The following is a 25,924-nucleotide window of genomic DNA, read 5'->3' as shown; positions in this document are numbered from 1 at the left end:
ACCGGGGGGCTGGAGTACGGGCAGTCCCAGGCTTTACCTTATCTGCTCCCTGTTACCCCAGTCCTGTGATACCGGGGGGCTGGAGTACGGGCAGTCCCAGGGCTTTACCTTATCTTCTCCCTGTTACCCCAGTCCTGTGATACCGGGGGGCTGGAGTACGGGCAGTCCCAGGCTTTACCTTATCTGCTCCCTGTTACCCCAGTCCTGTGATACCGGGGGGCTGGAGTACACAGTCCCAGGGCTTTACCTTATCTGCCCCCTGTTACCCCAGTCCTGTGATACCGGGGGGCTGGAGTACGGGCAGTCCCAGGCTTTACCTTATCTGCTCCCTGTTACCCCAGTCCTGTGATACCGGGGGGCTGGAGTACGGGCAGTCCCAGGGCTTTACCTTATCTGCTCCCTGTTACCCCAGTCATGTGATACCGGGGGGCTGGAGTACGGGCAGTCCCAGGGCTTTACCTTATCTGCTCCCTGTTACCCCAGTCCTGTGATACCGGGGGGCTGGAGTACGGGCAGTCCCAGGGCTTTACCTTATCTGCCCCCTGTTACCCCAGTCCTGTGATACCGGGGGGGCTGGAGAACGGGCAGTCCCAGGGCTTTACCTTATCTGCCCCCTGTTACCCCAGTCCTGTGATACCGGGGGGCTGGAGTACGGGCAGTCCCAGGGCTTTACCTTATCTGCGCCCTGTTACCCCAGTCCTGTGATACCGGGGGGCTGGAGTACGGGCAGTCCCAGGCTTTACCTTATCTGCCCCCTGTTACCCCAGTCCTGTGATACCGGGGGGCTGGAGTACGGGCAGTCCCAGGGCTTTACCTTATCTGCTCCCTGTTACCCCAGTCCTGTGATACCGGGGGCTGGAGTACGGGCAGTCCCAGGGCTTTACCTTATCTGCCCCCTGTTACCCCAGTCCTGTGATACCGGGGGGCTGGAGTACACAGTCCCAGGGCTTTACCTTATCTGCTCCCTGTTACCCCAGTCCTGTGATACCGGGGGGCTGGAGTACGGGCAGTCCCAGGGCTTTACCTTATCTGCCCCCTGTTACCCCAGTCCTGTGATACCGGGGGGCTGGAGTACGGGCAGTCCCAGGGCTTTACCTTATATGCTCCCTGTTACCCCAGTCCTGTGATACCGGGGGGCTGGAGTACGGGCAGTCCCAGGGCTTTACCTTATCTGCCCCCTGTTACCCCAGTCCTGTGATACCGGGGGGCTGGAGTACACAGTCCCAGGGCTTTACCTTATCTGCTCCCTGTTACCCCAGTCCTGTGATACCGGGGGGCTGGAGTACGGGCAGTCCCAGGCTTTACCTTATCTGCTCCCTGTTACCCCAGTCCTGTGATACCGGGGGGCTGGAGTACGGGCAGTCCCAGGGCTTTACCTTATCTGCTCCCTGTTACCCCAGTCCTGTGATACCGGGGGGCTGGAGTACGGGCAGTCCCAGGGCTTTACCTTATCTGCGCCCTGTTACCCCAGTCCTGTGATACTGGGGGGCTGGAGTACGGGCAGTCCCAGGGCTTTACCTTATCTGCTCCCTGTTACCCCAGTCCTGTGATACCGGGGGGCTGGAGTACGGGCAGTCCCAGGCTTTACCTTATCTGCCCCCTGTTACCCCAGTCCTGTGATACCGGGGGGCTGGAGTACGGGCAGTCCCAGGCTTTACCTTATCTGCCCCCTGTTACCCCAGTCCTGTGATACCGGGGGCTGGAGTACGGGCAGTCCCAGGCTTTACCTTATCTGCCCCCTGTTACCCCAGTCCTGTGATACCGGGGGGCTGGAGTACGGGCAGTCCCAGGGCTTTACCTTATCTGCTCCCTGTTACCCCAGTCCTGTGATACCGGGGGCTGGAGTACGGGCAGTCCCAGGGCTTTACCTTATCTGCCCCCTGTAACCCCAGTCCTGTGATACCGGGGGGCTGGAGTACACAGTCCCAGGGCTTTACCTTATCTGCTCCCTGTTACCCCAGTCCTGTGATACCGGGGGGCTGGAGTACGGGCAGTCCCAGGGCTTTACCTTATCTGCCCCCTGTTACCCCAGTCCTGTGATACCGGGGGGCTGGAGTACGGGCAGTCCCAGGGCTTTACCTTATCTGCTCCCTGTTACCCCAGTCCTGTGATACCGGGGGGCTGGAGTACGGGCAGTCCCAGGGCTTTACCTTATCTGCCCCCTGTTACCCCAGTCCTGTGATACCGGGGGGCTGGAGTACACAGTCCCAGGGCTTTACCTTATCTGCTCCCTGTTACCCCAGTCCTGTGATACCGGGGGGCTGGAGTACGGGCAGTCCCAGGCTTTACCTTATCTGCTCCCTGTTACCCCAGTCCTGTGATACCGGGGGGCTGGAGTACGGGCAGTCCCAGGGCTTTACCTTATCTGCTCCCTGTTACCCCAGTCCTGTGATACCGGGGGGCTGGAGTACACAGTCCCAGGGCTTTACCTTATCTGCTCCCTGTTACCCCAGTCCTGTGATACCGGGGGGCTGGAGTACGGGCAGTCCCAGGGCTTTACCTTATCTGCCCCCTGTTACCCCAGTCCTGTGATACCGGGGGGCTGGAGTACACAGTCCCAGGGCTTTACCTTATCTGCTCCCTGTTACCCCAGTCCTGTGATACCGGGGGGCTGGAGTACGGGCAGTCCCAGGCTTTACCTTATCTGCTCCCTGTTACCCCAGTCCTGTGATACCGGGGGGCTGGAGTACGGGCAGTCCCAGGGCTTTACCTTATCTGCTCCCTGTTACCCCAGTCCTGTGATACCGGGGGGCTGGAGTACGGGCAGTCCCAGGGCTTTACCTTATCTGCGCCCTGTTACCCCAGTCCTGTGATACTGGGGGGCTGGAGTACGGGCAGTCCCAGGGCTTTACCTTATCTGCTCCCTGTTACCCCAGTCCTGTGATACCGGGGGGCTGGAGTACGGGCAGTCCCAGGCTTTACCTTATCTGCCCCCTGTTACCCCAGTCCTGTGATACCGGGGGGCTGGAGTACGGGCAGTCCCAGGGCTTTACCTTATCTGCCCCCTGTTACCCCAGTCCTGTGATACCGGGGGCTGGAGTACGGGCAGTCCCAGGCTTTACCTTATCTGCCCCCTGTTACCCCAGTCCTGTGATACCGGGGGGCTGGAGTACGGGCAGTCCCAGGGCTTTACCTTATCTGCTCCCTGTTACCCCAGTCCTGTGATACCGGGGGCTGGAGTACGGGCAGTCCCAGGGCTTTACCTTATCTGCCCCCTGTAACCCCAGTCCTGTGATACCGGGGGGCTGGAGTACACAGTCCCAGGGCTTTACCTTATCTGCTCCCTGTTACCCCAGTCCTGTGATACCGGGGGGCTGGAGTACGGGCAGTCCCAGGGCTTTACCTTATCTGCCCCCTGTTACCCCAGTCCTGTGATACCGGGGGGCTGGAGTACGGGCAGTCCCAGGGCTTTACCTTATCTGCTCCCTGTTACCCCAGTCCTGTGATACCGGGGGGCTGGAGTACGGGCAGTCCCAGGGCTTTACCTTATCTGCCCCCTGTTACCCCAGTCCTGTGATACCGGGGGGCTGGAGTACACAGTCCCAGGGCTTTACCTTATCTGCTCCCTGTTACCCCAGTCCTGTGATACCGGGGGGCTGGAGTACGGGCAGTCCCAGGCTTTACCTTATCTGCTCCCTGTTACCCCAGTCCTGTGATACCGGGGGGCTGGAGTACGGGCAGTCCCAGGGCTTTACCTTATCTGCTCCCTGTTACCCCAGTCCTGTGATACCGGGGGGCTGGAGTACACAGTCCCAGGGCTTTACCTTATCTGCTCCCTGTTACCCCAGTCCTGTGATACCGGGGGGCTGGAGTACGGGCAGTCCCAGGCTTTACCTTATCTGCTCCCTGTTACCCCAGTCCTGTGATACCGGGGGGCTGGAGTACGGGCAGTCCCAGGCTTTACCTTATCTGCTCCCTGTTACCCCAGTCCTGTGATACCGGGGGGCTGGAGAACGGGCAGTCCCAGGCTTTACCTTATCTGCTCCCTGTTACCCCAGTCCTGTGATACCGGGGGGCTGGAGTACGGGCAGTCCCAGGCTTTACCTTATCTGCTCCCTGTTACCCCAGTCCTGTGATACCGGGGGGCTGGAGAACGGGCAGTCCCAGGGCTTTACCTTATCTGCTCCCTGTTACCCCAGTCCTGTGATACCGGGGGGCTGGAGTACGGGCAGTCCCAGGCTTTACCTTATCTGCTCCCTGTTACCCCAGTCCTGTGATACCGGGGGGCTGGAGTACGGGCTGTCCCAGGGCTTTACCTTATCTGCCCCCTGTTACCCCAGTCCTGTGATACCGGGGGGCTGGAGTACACAGTCCCAGGGCTTAACCTTATCTGCTCCCTGTTACCCCAGTCCTGTGATACCGGGGGGCTGGAGTACGGGCAGTCCCAGGGCTTTACCTTATCTGCTCCCTGTTACCCCAGTCCTGTGATACCGGGGGGCTGGGGTACGGGCAGTCCCAGGACTTTACCTTATCTGCCCCCTGTTACCCCAGTCCTGTGATACCGGGGGGCTGGAGTACGGGCAGTCCCAGGGCTTTACCTTATCTGCTCCCTGTTACCCCAGTCCTGTGATACCGGGGGGCTGGAGTACGGGCAGTCCCAGGGCTTTACCTTATCTGCTCCCTGTTACCCCAGTCCTGTGATACCGGGGGGCTGGAGTACACAGTCCCAGGGCTTTACCTTATCTGCCCCCTGTTACCCCAGTCCTGTGATACCGGGGGGCTGGAGTACGGGCTGTCCCAGGGCTTTACCTTATCTGCGCCCTGTTACCCCAGTCCTGTGATACCGGGGGGCTGGAGTACGGGCAGTCCCAGGGCTTTACCTTATCTGCTCCCTGTTACCCCAGTCCTGTGATACCGGGGGGCTGGGGTACGGGCAGTCCCAGGGCTTTACCTTATCTGCGCCCTGTTACCCCAGTCCTGTGATACCGAGGGGCTGGAGTACGGGCAGTCCCAGGGCTTTACCTTATCTGCTCCCTGTTACCCCAGTCCTGTGATACCGGGGGGCTGGAGTACGGGCAGTCCCAGGGCTTTACCTTATCTGCCCCCTGTTACCCCAGTCCTGTGATACCGGGGGGCTGGAGTACGGGCAGTCCCAGGGCTTTACCTTATCTGCCCCCTGTTACCCCAGTCCTGTGATACCGGGGGGCTGGAGAACGGGCAGTCCCAGGGCTTTACCTTATCTGCTCCCTGTTACCCCAGTCCTGTGATACCGGGGGGCTGGAGTACGGGCAGTCCCAGGGCTTTACCTTATCTGCTCCCTGTTACCCCAGTCCTGTGATACCGGGGGGGCTGGAGTACGGGCAGTCCCAGGGCTTTACCTTATCTGCTCCCTGTTACCCCAGTCCTGTGATACCGGGGGGCTGGAGTACGGGCAGTCCCAGGCTTTACCTTATCTGCTCCATGTTACCCCAGTCCTGTGATACCGGGGGGCTGGAGTACGGGCAGTCCCAGGCTTTACCTTATCTGCTCCCTGTTACCCCAGTCCTGTGATACCGGGGGGCTGGAGAATGGGCAGTCCAAGGCTTTACCTTATCTGCTCCCTGTTACCCCAGTCCTGTGATACCGGGGGGCTGGAGTACGGGCAGTCCCAGGCTTTACCTTATCTGCTCCCTGTTACCCCAGTCCTGTGATACCGGGGGGCTGGAGAACGGGCAGTCCCAGGGCTTTACCTTATCTGCTCCCTGTTACCCCAGTCCTGTGATACCGGGTGGCTGGAGAACGGGCAGTCCCAGGGCTTTACCTTATCTGCTCCCTGTTACCCCAGTCCTGTGATACCGGGGGGCTGGAGTACGGGCAGTCCCAGGGCTTTACCTTATCTGCCCCCTGTTACCCCTGTCCTTTGATACTGGGGGGCTGGAGTACGGGCAGTCCCAGGGCTTTACCTTATCTGCTCCCTGTTACCCCAGTCCTGTGATACCGGGGGGCTGGAGTACGGGCAGTCCCAGGGCTTTACCTTATCTGCTCCCTGTTACCCCAGTCCTGTGATACCGGGGGGCTGGAGTACGGGCAGTCCCAGGGCTTTACCTTATCTGCCCCTGTTACCCCAGTCCTGTGATACCGGGGGGCTGGAGTACGGGCAGTCCCAGGGCTTTACCTTATCTGCCCCCTGTTACCCCAGTCCTGTGTTACCGGGGAGCTGGAGAACGGTTAGGCTCATGGCTTTACCTTATCTGCCCCCTGTTACCCCAGTCCTGTGATACCGGGGGGCTGGAGTACGGGAAGTCCCAGGCTTTACCTTATCTGCTCCCTGTTACCCCAGTCCTGTGATACCGGGGGGCTGGAGTACGGGCAGTCCCAGGCTTTACCTTATCTGCTCCCTGTTACCCCAGTCCTGTGATACCGGGGGGCTGGAGTATGGGCAGTCCCAGGGCTTTACCTTATCTGCTCCCTGTTACCCCAGTCCTGTGATACCGGGGGGCTGGAGAACGGGCAGTCCCAGGGCTTTACCTTATCTGCCCCCTGTTACCCCAGTCCTGTGATACCGGGGGGCTGGAGTACGGGCAGTCCCAGGGCTTTACCTTATCTGCCCCCTGTTACCCCAGTCCTGTGATACCGGGGGGCTGGAGTACGGGCAGTCCCAGGGCTTTACCTTATCTGCTCCCTGTTACCCCAGTCCTGTGATACCGGGGGGCTGGAGAACGGGCAGTCCCAGGCTTTACCTTATCTGCCCCCTGTTACCCCAGTCCTGTGATACCGGGGGGCTGGAGTACGGGCAGTCCCAGGCTTTACCTTATCTGCGCCCTGTTACCCCAGTCCTGTGATACCGGGGGGCTGGTGTACGGGAAGTCCCAGGGCTTTACCTTATCTGCCCCCTGTTACCCCAGTCCTGTGATACCGGGGGGCTGGAGTACGGGCAGTCCCAGGGCTTTACCTTATCTGCCCCCTATTACCCCAGTCCTGTGATACCGGGGGGCTGGAGAACGGGCAGTCCCAGGCTTTACCTTATCTGCTCCCTGTTACCCCAGTCCTGTGTTACCGGGGGGCTGGAGAACGGGCAGTCCCAGGCTTTACCTTATCTGCTCCCTGTTACCCCAGTCCTGTGATACCGGGGGGCTGGAGTACGGGGCAGTCCCAGGGCTTTACCTTATCTGCCCCCTGTTACCCCAGTCCTGTGATACCGGGGGGCTGGAGTACGGGCAGTCCCAGGCTTTACCTTATCTGCTCCCTGTTACCCCAGTCCTGTGATACCGGGGGGCTGGAGTACGGGCAGTCCCAGGGCTTTACCTTATCTGCTCCCTGTTACCCCAGTCCTGTGATACCGGGGGGCTGGAGTACGGGCAGTCCCAGGGCTTTACCTTATCTGCTCCCTGTTACCCCAGTCCTGTGATACCGGGGGGCTGGAGAATGGGCAGTCCCAGGGCTTTACCTTATCTGCCCCCTGTTACCCCAGTCCTGTGATACCGGGGGGCTGGAGTACGGGCAGTCCCAGGCTTTACCTTATCTGCTCCCTGTTACCCCAGTCCTGTGATACCGAGGGGCTGGAGTACACAGTCCCAGGCTTTACCTTATCTGCCCCCTGTTACCCCAGTCCTGTGTTACCGGGGGGCTGGAGAACGGGCAGTCCCAGGCTTTACCTTATCTGCTCCCTGTTACCCCAGTCCTGTGATACCGGGGGGCTGGAGTACGGGCAGTCCCAGGGCTTTACCTTATCTGCTCCCTGTTACCCCAGTCCTGTGATACCGGGGGGCTGGAGAACGGGCAGTCCCAGGGCTTTACCTTATCTGCCCCCTGTTACCCCAGTCCTGTGATACCGGGGGGCTGGAGTACGGGCAGTCCCAGAGATTTACCTTATCTGCTCCCTGTTACCCCAGTCCTGTGATACCGGGGGGCTGGAGTACGGGCAGTCCCAGGGCTTTACCTTATCTGCGCCCTGTTACCCCAGTCCTGTGATACCGGGGGGCTGGAGTACGGGCAGTCCCAGGCTTTACCTTATCTGCCCCCTGTTACCCCAGTCCTGTGATACCGGGGGGCTGGAGTACGGGCAGTCCCAGGCTTTACCTTATCTGCTCCCTGTTCCCCCAGTCCTGTGATACCGGGGGGCTGGAGTACGGGCTGTCCCAGGGCTTTACCTTATCTGCCCCCTGTAACCCCAGTCCTGTGATACTGGGGGGCTGGAGTACGGGCAGTCCCAGGGCTTTACCTTATCTGCCCCCTGTTACCCCAGTCCTGTGTTACCGGGGTGCTGGAGAACGGTTAGGCCCAGGGCTTTACCTTATCTGCCCCCTGTTACCCAAGTCCTGTGATACCGGGGGGCTGGTGTACGGGAAGTCCCAGGCTTTACCTTATCTGCTCCCTGTTACCCCAGTCCTGTGATACCGGGGGGCTGGAGTACGGGCAGTCCCAGGGCTTTACCTTATCTGCCCCCTGTTACCCCAGTCCTGTGATACCGGGGGGCTGGAGTACGGGCAGTCCCAGGCTTTACCTTATCTGCCCCCTGTTACCCCAGTCCTGTGATACCGGGGGGCTGGAGTACGGGCAGTCCCAGGGCTTTACCTTATCTGCCCCCTGTTACCCCAGTCCTGTGATACCGGGGGGCTGGAGTACGGGCAGTCCCAGGCTTTACCTTATCTGCTCCCTGTTACCCCCGTCCTGTGATACCGGGGGGCTGGGGTACACAGTCCCAGGGCTTTACCTTATCTGCCCCCTGTTACCCCAGTCCTGTGATACCGGGGGGCTGGAGTACGGCCAGTCCCAGGGCTTTACCTTATCTGCTCCCTGTTACCCCGTCCTGTGATACCGGGGGGCTGGAGAACGGGCAGTCCCAGGCTTTGCCTTATCTGCTCCCTGTTACCCCGTCCTGTGATACCGGGGGGCTGGAGTACGGGCAGTCCCAAGCTTTACCTTATCTGCCCCCTGTTACCCCAGTCCTGTGATACCGGGGGGCTGGAGTACGGGCAGTCCCAGGGCTTTACCTTATCTGCTCCCTGTAACCCCAGTCCTGTGATACCGGGGGGCTGGAGTACGGGCAGTCCCAGGCTTTACTTTATCTGCTCCCTGTTACCCCAGTCCTATGATACCGGGGGGCTGGAGTACGGGCAGTCCCAGGCTTTACCTTATCTGCTCCCTGTTACCCCAGTCCTATGATACCGGGGGGCTGGAGTACGGGCAGTCCCAGGCTTTACCTTATCTGCTCCCTGTTACCCCAGTCCTGTGATACCGGGGGGCTGGAGTACGGGCAGTCCCAGGGCTTTACCTTATCTGCTCCCTGTTACCCCAGTCCTGTGATACCGGGGGGCTGGAGTACGGGCAGTCCCAGGGCTTTACCTTATCTGCTCCCTGTTACCCCAGTCCTGTGATACCGGGGGCTGGAGTACGGGCAGTCCCAGGGCTTTACCTTATCTGCTCCCTGTTACCCCAGTCCTGTGATACCGGGGGGCTGGAGTACGGGCAGTCCCAGGGCTTTACCTTATCTGCTCCCTGTTACCCCAGTCCTGTGATACCGGGGGGCTGGAGAACGGGCAGTCCCAGGGCTTTACCTTATCTGCCCCCTGTTACCCCAGTCCTGTGATACCGGGGGGCTGGAGTACGGGCAGTCCCAGGGCTTTACCTTATCTGCTCCCTGTTACCCCAGTCCTGTGATACCGGGGGGCTGGAGTACGGGCAGTCCCAGGCTTTACCTTATCTGCTCCCTGTTACCCCAGACCTGTGATACCGGGGGGCTGGAGTACGGGCAGTCCCAGGGCTTTACCTTATCTGCTCCCTGTTACCCCAGTTCTGTGATACCGGGGGGCTGGAGTACGGGCAGTCCCAGGGCTTTACCTTATCTGCCCCCTGTTACCCCAGTCCTGTGATACCGTGGGGCTGGAGTACACAGTCCCAGGGCTTTACCTTATCTGCTCCCTGTTACCCCAGTCCTGTGATACCGGGGGGCTGGAGTACGGGCAGTCCCAGGCTTTACCTTATCTGCCCCCTGTTACCCCAGTCCTGTGATACCGGGGGGCTGGAGTACACAGTCCCAGGGCTTTACCTTATCTGCGCCCTGTTACCCCAGTCCTGTGATACCGGGGGGCTGGAGTACGGGCAGTCCCAGGCTTTACCTTATCTGCTCCCTGTTACCCCAGTCCTGTGATACCGGGGGGCTGGAGTACGGGCAGTCCCAGGCTTTACCTTATCTGCTCCCTGTTACCCCAGTCCTGTGATACCGGGGGGCTGGAGTACGGGCAGTCCCAGGCTTTACCTTATCTGCTCCCTGTTACCCCAGTCCTGTGATACCGGGGGGCTGGAGTACGGGAAGTCCCAGGGCTTTACCTTATCTGCCCCCTGTTACCCCAGTCCTGTGATACCGGGGGGCTGGAGTACGGGAAGTCCCAGGGCTTTACCTTATCTGCCCCCTGTTACCCCAGTCCATTGATACCGGGGGGCTGGAGTACGGGCAGTCCCAGGCTTTACCTTATCTGCTCCCTGTTACCCCAGTCCATTGATACCGGGGGGCTGGAGTACGGGCAGTCCCAGGCTTTACCTTATCTGCTCCCTGTTACCCCAGTCCTGTGATACCGGGGGGCTGGAGTACGGGCAGTCCCAGGGCTTTACCTTATCTGCTCCCTGTTACCCCAGTCCTGTGATACCGGGGGCTGGAGTACACAGTCCCAGGGCTTTACCTTATCTGCTCCCTGTTACCCCAGTCCTGTGATACCGGGGGGCTGGAGTACGGGCAGTCCCAGGGCTTTACCTTATCTGCCCCCTGTTACCCCAGTCCTGTGATACCGGGGGGCTGGAGTACGGGCAGTCCCAGGGCTTTACCTTATCTGCTCCCTGTTACCCCAGTCCTGTGATACCGGGGGGCTGGAGTACGGGCAGTCCCAGGCTTTACCTTATCTGCTCCCTGTTACCCCAGTCCTGTGATACCGGGGGGCTGGAGTACGGGCAGTCCCAGGCTTTACCTTATCTGCTCCCTGTTACCCCAGTCCTGTGATACCGGGGGGCTGGAGTACGGGAAGTCCCAGGGCTTTACCTTATCTGCCCCCTGTTACCCCAGTCCTGTGATACCGGGGGGCTGGAGTACGGGAAGTCCCAGGGCTTTACCTTATCTGCCCCCTGTTACCCCAGTCCATTGATACCGGGGGGCTGGAGTACGGGCAGTCCCAGGCTTTACCTTATCTGCTCCCTGTTACCCCAGTCCATTGATACCGGGGGGCTGGAGTACGGGCAGTCCCAGGCTTTACCTTATCTGCTCCCTGTTACCCCAGTCCTGTGATACCGGGGGGCTGGAGTACGGGCAGTCCCAGGGCTTTACCTTATCTGCTCCCTGTTACCCCAGTCCTGTGATACCGGGGGCTGGAGTACACAGTCCCAGGGCTTTACCTTATCTGCTCCCTGTTACCCCAGTCCTGTGATACCGGGGGGCTGGAGTACGGGCAGTCCCAGGCTTTACCTTATCTGCTCCCTGTTACCCCAGTCCTGTGATACCGGGGGGCTGGAGTACGGGCAGTCCCAGGGCTTTACCTTATTTGCCCCCTGTTACCCCAGTCCTGTGATACCGGGGGGCTGGAGTACGGGCAGTCCCAGGGCTTTACCTTATCTGCTCCCTGTTACCCCAGTCCTGTGATACCGGGGGGCTGGAGTACGGGCAGTCCCAGGGCTTTACCTTATCTGCTCCCTGTTACCCCAGTCCTGTGATACCGGGGGGCTGGAGTACGGGCAGTCCCAGGCTTTACCTTATCTGCTCCCTGTTACCCCAGTCCTGTGATACCGGGGGGCTGGAGTACGGGCAGTCCCAGGCTTTACCTTATCTGCTCCCTGTTACCCCAGTCCTGTGATACCGGGGGGCTGGAGTACGGGCAGTCCCAGGGCTTTACCTTATCTGCTCCCTGTTACCCCAGTCCTGTGATACCGGGGGGCTGGAGAACGGGCAGTCCCAGGGCTTTACCTTATCTGCTCCCTGTTACCCCAGTCCTGTGATACCGGGGGGCTGGAGTACGGGCAGTCCCAGGGCTTTACCTTATCTGCTCCCTGTTACCCCGTCCTGTGATACCGGGGGGCTGGAGTACGGGCAGTCCCAGGGCTTTACCTTATCTGCTCCCTGTTACCCCAGTCCTGTGATACCGGGGGGCTGGAGTACACAGTCCCAGGGCTTTACCTTATCTGCTCCCTGTTACCCCAGTCCTGTGATACCGGGGGGCTGGAGAACGGGTAGGCCCAGGGCTTTACCTTATCTGCTCCCTGTTACCCCAGTCCTGTGATACCGGGGGGCTGGAGTACACAGTCCCAGGGCTTTACCTTATCTGCTCCACAGTACTCCCGTCAGGATCCCGTTGCGGCCTATCCAGATGAGGTGTGCTGCTGGGAGGCGTACTTCCGGTTCAACTGGATGTGATGTCATCACTGCCGCTGAACTCGTGCCAGCCGGGTGCTCTCTCTCGAGACCTTCGCTGGACAGTGACGTCACTAAGATGGTGTCTGCTAAGGCCAATGAGGTTTCTGACCCGCCGCCAGCTCCAACGGTGGTGGGACCGGGACTTTTGCCACCTGATGCCTCTTGCTTTGTGTCCCAGTGCCCAGAAAGATGTCACTGTGCCCCTGATGTGCCCCACTACCATCCCCTTTGGGAAGGGGTAAGCCAGCTATGTATTGACAAGCCATGGACATTGCAAGTCCCGAATCACCGGCCCTAGCTGCCCATGCCCCGTCACCGGCCCTAGCTGCCCATGCCCCATCACCGGCCCTTGGTTCTGCCCTTGCCACCCCTATATTAGTGTTGTCCCGGTACCCCAGTGCAAAAGTTTCTCCACCCATGCCAGGGACTGGGAAATTGGGGGTGATAGTCCTGCCTCTGTGGTCCCTAAATATGCTAAGTCCCGTTATAGACGTTATAGGGGCCAGAGATTTCAATGGGCGGTTGCTTAGGACGCGTTCCTAAATATTATAAGTAGTTCCCCATACTCTTTATGTTGGAAAGAGTTAGTTATCACCGCTGTAGTCAGTGAGTGAAATGGGTTTCCTCTGAAATGTTTATGGTTATGTTGTACTATCTACTATGTATAACCTGTATTATTTTGCAGGCGACAGACTGATGGATGGTGCATTCAATTGGTTCCAGTGAGGGCATGGAAATTTCCACCCAGGGGAGAGTGTAAGATAGCTGGTCCAGATTGCCTCTCTGCCCTTGTCATATAAGTCCTGATAGCGCTGCAGGCTGTGACAAGCTATTCCAAGTGTTTGTGTACAGCCAATAGTGGTGCAGACACTATGCCCTCCCCTTCCAGATCTCAGAGAGGAAGAGACAAACCGTTAGTAAGTTCTGGTCTGGAGACTGGGATGATCGTGCCCCCCAGCCCCTAGGGGGATGGGAGAACACCTAAATTACACCAGAGGCCTCAAGATTACCAGAGGACCCTGCACCATCTAGAGGCCTGGGATCGTCTGACATCAATCTGCTACGCTGTAAAGAACAATTGCAGTGACTGCATGCAATAAAGCCCTTTGTTTTACATACCCCTGTCTGAGATTGCAGTGTGTTGGACAGGGGTATGGAAGTATTGTGCTTTGGGGGGATCTATCTCTGTGCATCCTGGAGCTCCCTGAAGCTGGAGGCGCTGACACCCAGAGCTGAACATCATGAACCACAAAAGCCTGTCCTGGTCCCCATACCAACATGGACATCTCAGCCCTCCTGGACCGTCACAGGTACGGCACAGCACCACAACACATGTAGCAGCTGTAACATCTCCCAGAGGGGGGAAGCAGTGCTACACGTGTATCACGGATGTAGTGATGATTGGAAGTCTATTTCTTTAACCCCTTGGGTCACTACGTCATGGGGTCGGGCAGTCCGGGGGCTCCATTAACAGTTGTGCCCAAGGAGGTTTGTTTGTCCTGCTTGGATTGCGACCTGCAGCTATTACAGGGGTGGCCATCTCCAGTCCTCAAGGACCACCAACTGGTCAGATTTTGGCCACCTGTGCGGTCTTCATTTGAGCCCTTATGCTGAATCAGGGATATCCTCATTTATCGCTTCCAAGAGCACTTGATAAAGGCCCCGTTGGAGCCGAAACGTTGAGGAATAAAACACACCTTTGAATCTTGGAATGCCTGTCCTGTGTGCTCATTTGCATCTCATTTCCCAGAATCCCTTGCTGCAGTGGAAGCACTGTATGCTGGGTGATAATGGTGAAAGGCGGGGTTGCAGACCTGTCTAAGACATGCAAATGAGCATATAGTAATATTTCCTTTTGTTATATGTATATGTATGTGTGTATGTGTATGTATATGTATATATATATATATACAGTGGTCGACAAATCACCAAAACATCTACTCGCCGAGCAAAATAATCTACTCGCCACCTAGTACCAAACGTGTGATGCCTGGGCCAATAGGAGCTCGCCACGATGTTAAATCCACTCGCCCGGGGCGTGCAAATGTATAGGTTTGTCGAACCCTGTATATATTCACAACAAATAAAATACAAGCTGCGCCAGTATGACTAAAAATATATAAAATTAATAGTATCAGCTAATTATAAATGATTATACACATACTGTATGATCACTAGTAAAAATACAACTAAACAAACACAACTTAAATATAAATTATATACTAATGATTAAAACATATAAAACACAAAGATATATTGACCGTGAGGTGCCAGTCCCTTAACAAAATTCCACAGGGAAAAGGCCAATGCAATTCCAGGCTGCTTTCATTTGGGAGAACCAACTCCAGGACCCTAAAAAGAGAAAGAAGAAAGCGCTCTGCCCATAGCGTGATACGGTTTCACTTTGAATATTAAAATATAGGGGAATAGGCTCACTCACAAAGGTATTGGAGTTAAAAGCATGTACATCACACTGTCACTGGCAGAGGTCCAGGTGGGTCAGCCGTGTAATCAGCGGTATAGATACCAAGTCTGTCTCACTCCTTCTTGGGCTGCATCGACGGAGAGACTCCCAGAGACAGGCAGGAGAACATGTGCTCCACGCACCGACAGCCAGAGACAGCGGGGGCCTGGACCGGCCAGCTTCTGGAGGCCAGGGGCCTGGACCGGCCAGCTTCTGGTGGCCAGGGGTCTGGACCGGCCAGCTTCCGGTCCACCAGTGATAGTCCCAGAGACAGGCAGGACAACATGTGCTCCACGCACCGACAGCCAGAGACAGCGGGGGCCTGGACCGGCCAGCTTCTGGTCCACCAGTGATAGTCCCAGAGACAGGCAGGAGAACATGCGCTCCACGCACCGACAGCCAGAGACAGCGGGGGCCTGGACCGGCCAGCTTCTGGTCCACCAGTGATAGTCCCAGAGACAGGCAGGAGAACATGCGCTCCACGCACCGACAGCCAGAGACAGCGGGGGTCCGGGCCGGCCAGCTTCCGGTCCACCAGTGATAGTCCCAGAGACAGGCAGGAGAACATGCGCTCCACGCACCGACAGCCAGAGACAGCGGGGGTCTTGACCGGCCAGCTTCCGGTCCACCAGTAGTCCCAGAGACAGGCAGGAGAACATGTGCTCCACGCACCGACAGCCAGAGACAGCGGGGGTCTGGACCGGCCAGCTTCCGGTCCACCAGTGATGACGTCGTGTCGCTGTGTCGTCCTACCGCGTTTTGTCTCTGCTTGAGACTTTTCAAAGGTTAATGTAACGAAACGCCCAAACCGCCGCCACGGGGAGCCCGGGCTGATACAACAATAGAACTTGGTACAGCGCCTCCACCTGGGAGGGATCCCAACGTAGTGGGAGGAGCCCCTCACAGGAACCACAACACTGATCTCCACACACAGTATAAGATAAGAATAACCATTTACTGCAGAACATATAATAAGCAGTGATAGCCGGGTAATAACCCTACTGGTTACAGCTACCCCTTTGCCTCGCAGGGTCTTATCCCACCACCGGGTAACCCACACCTTGTCCACTGTACCTGAGAGACCATCGGGCACCCAACCACCCTGGTATCCACAAGAATAACAGCCCCACGCTGGTATGTGGTCAGCGCTGCCACTACGGTGTATGTACTCTGTTGGTGCACTTAGGATATAGGTACCTGCCATGCGCTCCAGCACCCGGGCGCGCCGACTGATGAACAAGGGTATATGCCGACCCGGCGATGGTCCTCCGCGACGAGTTCACCTCCGCGTGGGGGTTACCCCGCGGGATAGTCCCACACGGAGATAGTCTCTTACTCCTGTTCGGGCGATCTGGTCCCAGACCCCCGCTCTCCAGTGCTGCGCAACGTCGCAACGGTTTCCCTGGCATAAACGGCTAATGGGGCAGTGTCCCTACCTAAGGTGCTGTCCCTGTCGCTGCCACACTCTTACCAGGGGAGTTGGGGCCTAGCTGGGACCTAGGGGGATGTCTGGACTAGTGCAGGAGTCACAGACCCCTGCACACCTACACCCTCCCTTGTCTGTGTCCCAGCTCCGACTGCCCTTCCTCTCTGAGCGTGCCCAAACCTCTACCTGGCTGCCTGCGATCCTGGCGGCCCTATTGGCCGGTTGCGCCCATGTGCCTGCATGCCCTTATGCATGCTGGGGGCTGTGGTCCCCGCGGAACCTCTCCTATACTGCCGCCGCGTGCGCCAACATCACTGCACATGCGCAAGTATGTAATGGCCGCCGGACTCTTCCAGCGCATGCGCGAACACAATCAACATGGCGGCGCCCTACAGAGGGAGCCACTGGCGAGCACGTCGCCACCCGCACCTGCCACAACATCCCCCGTGGCAAGCGGTGGTAAGGGGGGGAAACGGAGGACCGGGGAGCCATGGGAGGTGCAATGAGTGGGATGAACTTTAAGCAGTTTAACAGGGTGTATTTGGGACAAAGCAGAGTGGGGCCACAGGACGGGGCCTTTAAAAACCAAAAGTAGTCTGTATGGAAAACCAGCTTATTTACACTACTGGGCATGAAATGCAACATTTTCACTGCAAAAGATCAAATACTCCTTTCTGCCTTCAAATTCTAGGCTACTGTCCCCCAAACAGCTTGCAATCTAATTTTAGCTCTTGATGCACAGGAGTTAATGTGAGTAACTAATGGTCGTGTTGGAAGAAGCTTTGGTCCTAGAGCCCTAACTGCAAAACCCGCTCCCCCTCCCTGCGAAGCTGCATTAAACTCCCCCTCCCTGCGATTCTGCATTATACTCCCCCTCCCTGCGATGCTGCATTATACTCCCCCTCCCTGCGATGCGGCATTATACTCCCCCTCCCTGCGATGCTGCATTATACTCCCCCCTCCCTGCGATGCTGCATTATACTCCCCCTCCCTGCGATGCTGCATTATACTGCCCCTCCCTGCGATGCTGCATTATACTCCCCCTCCCAGCGATGCTGCATTATACTCCCCCTCCCTGCGATGCTGCATTATACTGCCCCTCCCTGCGATGCTGCATTATACTCCCCCTCCCAGCGATGCTGCATTATACTCCCCCTCCCAGCGATGCTGCATTATACTGCCCCTCCCTGCGATGCTGCATTATACTCCCCCTCCCTGCGATGCTGCATTATGCTCCCCCTCCCAGCGATGCTGCATTATACTCCCCCTCCCAGCGATGCTGCATTATACTCCCCCTCCCTGCGATGCTGCATTATACTCCCCCTCCCTGCGATGCTGCATTATACTCCCCCTCCCTGCGATGCTGCATTATACTCCCCCCTCCCTGCGATGCTGCATTATACTCCCCCTCCCTGCGATGCTGCATTAAGTGTGTTCAGACGGGCGCGCAGGGATGAATGAGTAACCACGTTTTGGAGGAGGGATCTGCTGGAGGTTAAACCAGGAGACCTCGTTAAGAATGAAATGGACAGGAAATACCCTGCGTAGCTGAAGTTAATTGCATTGTTCGGAGACACACAGCCTGCTCCGGGTATGGATCGGGGCCCGGGAAGAAGGAAATGCACATTTTGCACGACCGGCCGATCGGATTATGGATTTTCATACACGGGGAAAGGGAAATCAGTATAAGTGCAGGGTCACAGAGTCGCTTATAGCCGGGGGGCTCAACTCCCGTCCTCAAGCAACCTTCCCCCCCCCCCCCCCCCAACAGGTCAGGGCTTCAGGATATCCCAGCTTCAGCGCATGTGGCTCAATCAGAGGCTCAGAGGCTTCACCTGTGCTGAAGCTGGGATATCCTGAAAGCCTGACCTGTTGATGGGGCTGAGAGAGTGCACGTGTGCGCAGGAGCTGAGAGTGCACGTGTGTGCGCAGGAGCTGAGAGTGCACGTGTGTGTGCAGGAGCTGAGAGAGTGCACATGTGTGCGCAGGAGCTGAGAGAGTGCACGTGTGCGCAGGAGCTGAGAGTGCACGTTTGCGCAAGAGCTCAGAGAGTGCACGTGTGTGCGCAGGAGCTGAGAGAGTGCACGTGTGCGCAGGAGCTGAGAGAGTGCACGTTTGCGCAAGAGCTCAGAGAGTGCACGTGTGTGCGCAGGAGCTGAGAGAGTGCACGTGTGCGCAGGAGCTGAGAGAGTGCACGTGTGCGCAGGAGAGCTTCAGTTCCAGTGGGGGAAGAGATGAGGCGCCAGGGGACCCTCACCGCTATATAGATACAGCGGCACCGAAGCACCTTTTTCAAGAACAGTGAAGTTGAAATAAAGTGCAAACCCAGACACCAAAGTGTAAATCACGTGCTAGTGAGAAGCGAATAAACTTAAAACAATAGTCGCACAACGTGGGATAAGTTAATTACAAATGGCGAATACACCAGGTGCTGCCAGATACCCGCGGTTACCCGCACAGAACAAGATGCAAAGATCAGGTATCAGCGTCACTGTGAGGACATGGAGAGGCGTTCTGCAGGGGACCAGTGACACGTCTCCCTATGTTATGCGAGTGTCCCATATATCGCCACGCTTTGCGTGAGGTTATACAGGGGACCAGTGACCTGTCTCCCTATGTTATGTGAGTGTCCCATATATCGCCACGCTTTGCATGAGGTTATACAGGGGACCAGTGACACGTCTCCCTATGTTATGTGAGTGTCTCATATATCGCCACGCTTTGCGTGAGGTTATACAGGGGACCAGTGACCTGTCTCCCTATGTTATGTGAGTGTCCCATATATCGCCACGCTTTGCATGAGGTTATACAGGGGACCAGTGACACGTCTCCCTATGTTATGTGACTGTCTCATATATCGCCACGCATTGCATGAGGTTATACAGGGGACCAGTGACATGTCTCCCTGTGTTATGTGAGTGTCCCATATATCGCCACGCATTGCATGAGGTTATACAGGGGACCAGTGACATGTCTCCCTGTGTTATGTGAGTGTCCCATATATCGCCACGCTTTGCATGAGGTTATACAGGGGACCAGTGACCTGTCTCCCTATGTTATGTGAGTGTCCCATATAGCGCCACGCTTTGCATGAGGTTATACAGGGGACCAGTGACACGTCTCCCTATGTTATGTGACTGTCTCATATATCGCCACGCATTGCATGAGGTTATACAGGGGACCAGTGACATGTCTCCCTGTGTTATGTGAGTGTCCCATATATCGCCACGCTTTGCATAAGGTTATACAGGGGACCAGTGACACGTCTCCCTATGTTATGTGAGTGTCCCATATAGCGCCACGCTTTGCATGAGGTTATACAGGGGACCAGTGACCTGTCTCCTTGTGTTATGTGAGTGTCCCATATATCGCCACGCTTTGCATGAGGTTATACAGGGGACCAGTGACCTGTCTCCCTATGTTATGTGAGTGTCCCATATATCGCCACGCTTTGCATGAGGTTATACAGGGGACCAGTGACCCGTCTCCCTATGTTATGTGAGTGTCCCATATATCGCCACGCTTTGCATGAGGTTATACAGGGGACCAGTGACCTGTCTCCCTATGTTATGTGAGTGTCCCATATATCGCCACGCTTTGCATGAGGTTATACAGGGGACCAGTGACACGTCTCCCTATGTTATGTGAGTGTCCCATATAGCGCCACGCTTTGCATGAGGTTATACAGGGGACCAGTGACCTGTCTCCCTATGTTATGTGAGTGTCCCATATATCGCCACGCTTTGCATGAGGTTATACAGGGGACCAGTGACCTGTCTCCCTATGTTATGTGAGTGTCCCATATAGCGCCACGCTTTGCATTAGGTTATACAGGGGACCAGTGACCTGTCTCCCTATGTTATGTGAGTGTCCCATATAGCGCCACGCTTTGCATGAGGTTATACAGGGGACCAGTGACATGTCTCCCTATGTTATGTGAGTGTCCCATATATCGCCACGCTTTGCATGAGGTTATACAGGGGACCAGTGACATGTCTCCCTATGTTATGTGAGTGTCCCATATATTGCCACGCTTTGCATGAGGTTATACAGGGGACCAGTGACATGTCTCCCTATGTTATGTGAGTGTCCCATATATCGTCACGCTTTGCATGAGGTTATACAGGGGACCAGTGACCCGTCTCCCTATGTTATGTGAGTGTCCCATATATCGCCACGCTTTGCATGAGGTTATACAGGGGACCAGTGACCTGTCTCCCTATGTTATGTGAGTGTCCCATATAGCGCCACGCTTTGCATGAGGTTATACAGGGGACCAGTGACCCGTCTCCCTATGTTATGTGAGTGTCCCATATATCGCCACGCTTTGCATGAGGTTATACAGGGGACCAGTGACATGTCTCCCTGTGTTATGTGAGTGTCCCATATATCGCCACGCTTTGCATGAGGTTATACAGGGGACCAGTGACGTGTCTCCCTATGTTATGTGAGTGTCCCATATATCGTCACGCTTTGCATGAGGTTATACAGGGGACCAGTGACCTGTCTCCCTATGTTATGTGAGTGTCCCATATATCACCACGCTTTGCATGAGGTTATACAGGGGACCAGTGACCCGTCTCCCTATGTTATGTGAGTGTCCCATATAGCGCCACGCTTTGCATGAGGTTATACAGGGGACCAGTGACATGTCTCCCTGTGTTATGTGAGTGTCCCATATAGCTCCACGCTTTGCATGAGGTTATACAGGGGACCAGTGACGTGTCTCCCTATGTTATGTGAGTGTCCCATATATCGCCACGCTTTGCATGAGGTTATACAGGGGACCAGTGACCCGTCTCCCTATGTTATGTGAGTGTCCCATATATCGCCACGCTTTGCATGAGGTTATACAGGGGACCAGTGACATGTCTCCCTGTGTTATGTGAGTGTCCCATATATCGCCACGCTTTGCATGAGGTTATACAGGGGACCAGTGACCTGTCTCCCTATGTTATGTGAGTGTCCCATATATCGCCACGCTTTGCATGAGGTTATACAGGGGACCAGTGACATGTCTCCCTGTGTTATGTGAGTGTCCCATATATCGCCACGCTTTGCATGAGGTTATACAGGGGACCAGTGACCCGTCTCCCTATGTTATGTGAGTGTCCCATATAGCGCCACGCTTTGCATGAGGTTATACAGGGGACCAGTGACCTGTCTCCCTATGTTATGTGAGTGTCCCATATATCGCCACGCTTTGCATGAGGTTATACAGGGGACCAGTGACCTGTCTCCCTATGTTATGTGAGTGTCTCATATATCGCCACGCTTTGCATGAGGTTATACAGGGGACCAGTGACCTGTCTCCCTATGTTATGTGAGTGTCCCATATATCGCCACGCTTTGCATGAGGTTATACAGGGGACCAGTGACCCGTCTCCCTATGTTATGTGAGTGTCTCATATATCGCCACGCTTTGCATGAGGTTATACAGGGGACCAGTGACCCGTCTCCCTATGTTATGTGAGTGTCCCATTTATCGCCACGCTTTGCATGAGGTTATACAGGGGACCAGTGACGCGTCTCCCTATGTTATGTGAGTGTCCCATATATCGCCATGCTTTGCATGAGGTTATACAGGGGACCAGTGACGCGTCTCCCTGTGTTATGTGAGTGTCCCATATATCGCCACGCTTTGCATGAGGTTATACAGGGGACCAGTGACCTGTCTCCTTGTGTTATGTGAGTGTCCCATATATCGCCACGCTTTGCATGAGGTTATACAGGGGACCAGTGACCCGTCTCCCTATGTTATGTGAGTGTCCCATATATCGCCATGCTTTGCATGAGGTTATACAGGGGACCAGTGACATGTCTCCCTGTGTTATGTGAGTGTCCCATATATCGCCACGCTTTGCATGAGGTTATACAGGGGACCAGTGACACGTCTCCCTATGTTATGTGAGTGTCCCATATATCGCCACGCTTTGCATTAGGTTATACAGGGGACCAGTGACCTGTCTCCTTGTGTTATGTGAGTGTCCCATATATCGCCACGCTTTGCATGAGGTTATACAGGGGACCAGTGACGTGTCTCCCTATGTTATGAGAGTGTCCCATATATCGCCACGCTTTGCATGAGGTTATACAGGGGACCAGTGACCTGTCTCCCTATGTTATGTGAGTGCCCCATATATCGCCACGCTTTGCATGAGGTTATACAGGGGACCAGTGACCCGTCTCCCTATGTTATGTGAGTGTCCCATATATCGCCATGCTTTGCATGAGGTTATACAGGGGACCAGTGACCCGTCTCCCTATGTTATGTGAGTGTCCCATATATCGCCACGCTTTGCATGAGGTTATACAGGGGACCAGTGACACGTCTCCCTATGTTATGTGAGTGTCCCATATAGCGCCACGCTTTGCATGAGGTTATACAGGGGACCAGTGACATGTCTCCCTGTGTTATGTGAGTGTCCCATATAGCGCCACGCTTTGCATGAGGTTATACAGGGGACCAGTGACGTGTCTCCCTATGTTATGAGAGTGTCCCATATATCGCCACGCTTTGCATGAGGTTATACAGGGGACCAGTGACCCGTCTCCCTATGTTATGTGAGTGTCCCATATATCGCCACGCTTTGCATGAGGTTATACAGGGGACCAGTGACATGTGTCCCTATGTTTTGTGAGTGTCCCATATATCGCCACGCTTTGCATGAGGTTATACAGGGGACCAGTGACACGTCTCCCTATGTTATGTGAGTGTCCCATATATCGCCACGCTTTGCATGAGGTTATACAGGGGACCAGTGACCCGTCTCCCTATGTTATGTGAGTGTCCCATATATCACCACGCTTTGCATGAGGTTATACAGGGGACCAGTGACATGTCTCCCTGTGTTATGTGAGTGTCCCATTTAGCGCCACGCTTTGCATGAGGTTATACAGGGGACCAGTGACACGTCTCCCTATGTTATGTGAGTGTCCCATATATCGCCACGCTTTGCATGAGGTTATACAGGGGACCAGTGACGTGTCTCCCTATGTTATGAGAGTGTCCCATATATCGCCACGCTTTGCATGAGGTTATACAGGGGACCAGTGACCCGTCTCCCTATGTTATGTGAGTGTCCCATATATCGCCACGCTTTGCATGAGGTTATACAGGGGACCACTGAAACGTCACCCTATGTTATGTGAGTGTCCCATATATCGCCACGCTTTGCATGAGGTTATACAGGGGACCAGTGACGTGTCTCCCTATGTTATGAGAGTGTCCTATATATCGCCACGCTTTGCATGAGGTTATACAGGGGACCAGTGACCCGTCTCCCTATGTTATGTGAGTGTCCCATATATCGCCACGCTTTGCATGAGGTTATACAGGGGACCAGTGACATGTGTCCCTATGTTTTGTGAGTGTCCCATATATCGCCACGCTTTGCATGAGGTTATACAGGGGACCAGTGACACGTCTCCCTATGTTATGTGAGTGTCCCATATATCGCCACGCTTTGCATGAGGTTATACAGGGGACCAGTGACCCGTCTCCCTATGTTATGTGAGTGTCCCATATATCACCACGCTTTGCATGAGGTTATACAGGGGACCAGTGACCTGTCTCCCTGTGTTATTTGAGGGTCCCATATATCGCCACGCTTTGCATGAGGTTATACAGGGGACCAGTGACATGTCTCCCTGTGTTATGTGAGTGTCCCATATATCGCCACGCTTTGCATGAGGTTATACAGGGGACCAGTGACACGTCTCCCTATGTTATGTGAGTGTCCCATATAGCGCCACGCTTTGCATTAGGTTATACAGGGGACCAGTAACGTGTCTCGCTATGTTATGTGAGTGTCCCATATATCGCCACGCTTTGCATGAGGTTATACAGGGGACCAGTGACCCGTCTCCCTATGTTATGTGATTGTCCCATATATCACCACGCTTTGCATGAGTTTATAATCAATGGGTTTTGTTTAAATCAAGTGGGATTTTAGAAGTTGATGCACGAAGAATGTATTTTTATCTTATTTGGCCTGCTAAATGCTGATCTCTCCCTGTAGCTGTAATTATATCGGTATCAATAATCCAATCTCTAGAAACTCTAATTAAGATGGAAATATTATACAACTTGTTATCAGGAAAGTGTATCCCACCATGTCCTCTCGCCTGCGGTAATTTAACAGGCTGATTCGTGCTTTGTGGCCGGTCCAGATACATTTTTTTTTTAAATCTGCTGTGAAGTAGTTTTGTGTTTTTATTTCTAATATAAAGTGGGAGTATTTGGATTTTGTATTGTAACTTTGGGCATAAGATTATTTTTATTAGATTGCAGCGTCCCAGGAATGAAAGAGGCAACTTGTGCTTCAAAATGTGTTAAATAGTTGGTGTAAAGTTCAGAGAGTGCAATAAGTCTATGGCCCTTACTCTGTAAGGAGTGATAAACACAGATAACTTCAATGGAGCTTTTTCGGTGCTTATCACACCTTACAGACTGGATTTCTTTGGTGTTCCATTTGATGGGTATTTTATCTTTCCAGGGATCGAGGTGTAACTCTGACAAGAGAATAGATTCTGATTTTTCAACGTTTATCTTGGAGCCTGAACTTTCACCACATTCTAAGATTTTGTTGATAATATCTGGTATTGCGTATTGTGGGTTTGCTGATAAATAGTAATATGGCATCTGCAAATGCTGAGATTTCTGTGGTGGTTATAGGGATTCCTTTAAATGATTTCATGGATTTTAGAAGTCCGATAAGTGGGTCCAAGTCAAGATTAAACAGGATTGGTGAGAGAGGGCAGCCCTGCCTGGTCCCTTTTCCTAAAGTAAAGCGGTTGGAGTTGAGATTGTTGTTCAGTGTAAATTGTGTTAATGAAGTTTGTAATATGTTCTCCAAAGTTTTGTAAATTTAGAATTCCTAGTAGATGTGGCCATGCTATTTTATCAAATGCTTTTTCTGCATCTAAATATATGATTCAATTAGGGATATTTTGCTGATGATGACTGCTGCTAGATTCGGTCCACCATTCATTATTTAATATTGAGATGGGTCTATAAGAGTGTCCAAATTTTGGGTCTCTATCAGGTTTTGCAAGTACAATAATTCTGCATACATTACAATCTTTTGGTAAGGATTTTGTTTCAAGAATACCAAATTTGAGAGTTGGGAAAATATCATTTTGTAAAACAATTTCTTATTCTGTAATTAACCCATTTGGCCCTGGCACTTTATTGTTTTTAAGATGTTTAATTACATTAAAGATTTCATCATTGGAGATTTGGTTTTATCGAGAGAGGCTTTTTCTTCTCATAATTTGGGAAGATTTGCTTTCTCTAAGAAGTTGTTACCTTTGATGTCATCTTAATCTGCTGAATATAGTTTTACATAAAATAAATTAAATCATTAACAAATTCTATCTGGGTTACTGTGCCTGGAGCCATTGTGTGATTGTGTGATCGGTATCGTGTCTGGATTCCTGCTGTGTCTTACCGAGTTGACTAATAAGCTACCTGCTTTGTTTGCTTCTCCAAGGAATCTATTATTTGGGTAATCTATTTTTAATTGGATTCCTTCTTTTAGTAAGGTGTCATAGGAATATTTAATGTCCAAGTACTTGTCTTTTGATTCCTGGTTGTTAACTAGTGTAAGAGTTCCACATGCTTCAGTTAGTTTTTTTGTTTAGGGATCTTATTTTATAATTAATTATCATTATTTTACCTGATATATAAGACGTGTAATACCGTGCGCGCGTCAATTAG

The sequence above is a fragment of the Ascaphus truei genome, chromosome 4, assembly GCF_040206685.1.
Source record: "Ascaphus truei isolate aAscTru1 chromosome 4, aAscTru1.hap1, whole genome shotgun sequence".
Lineage (NCBI taxonomy): Eukaryota > Metazoa > Chordata > Amphibia > Anura > Ascaphidae > Ascaphus > Ascaphus truei.
Note: the sequence above shows the minus strand (reverse complement) of the source record.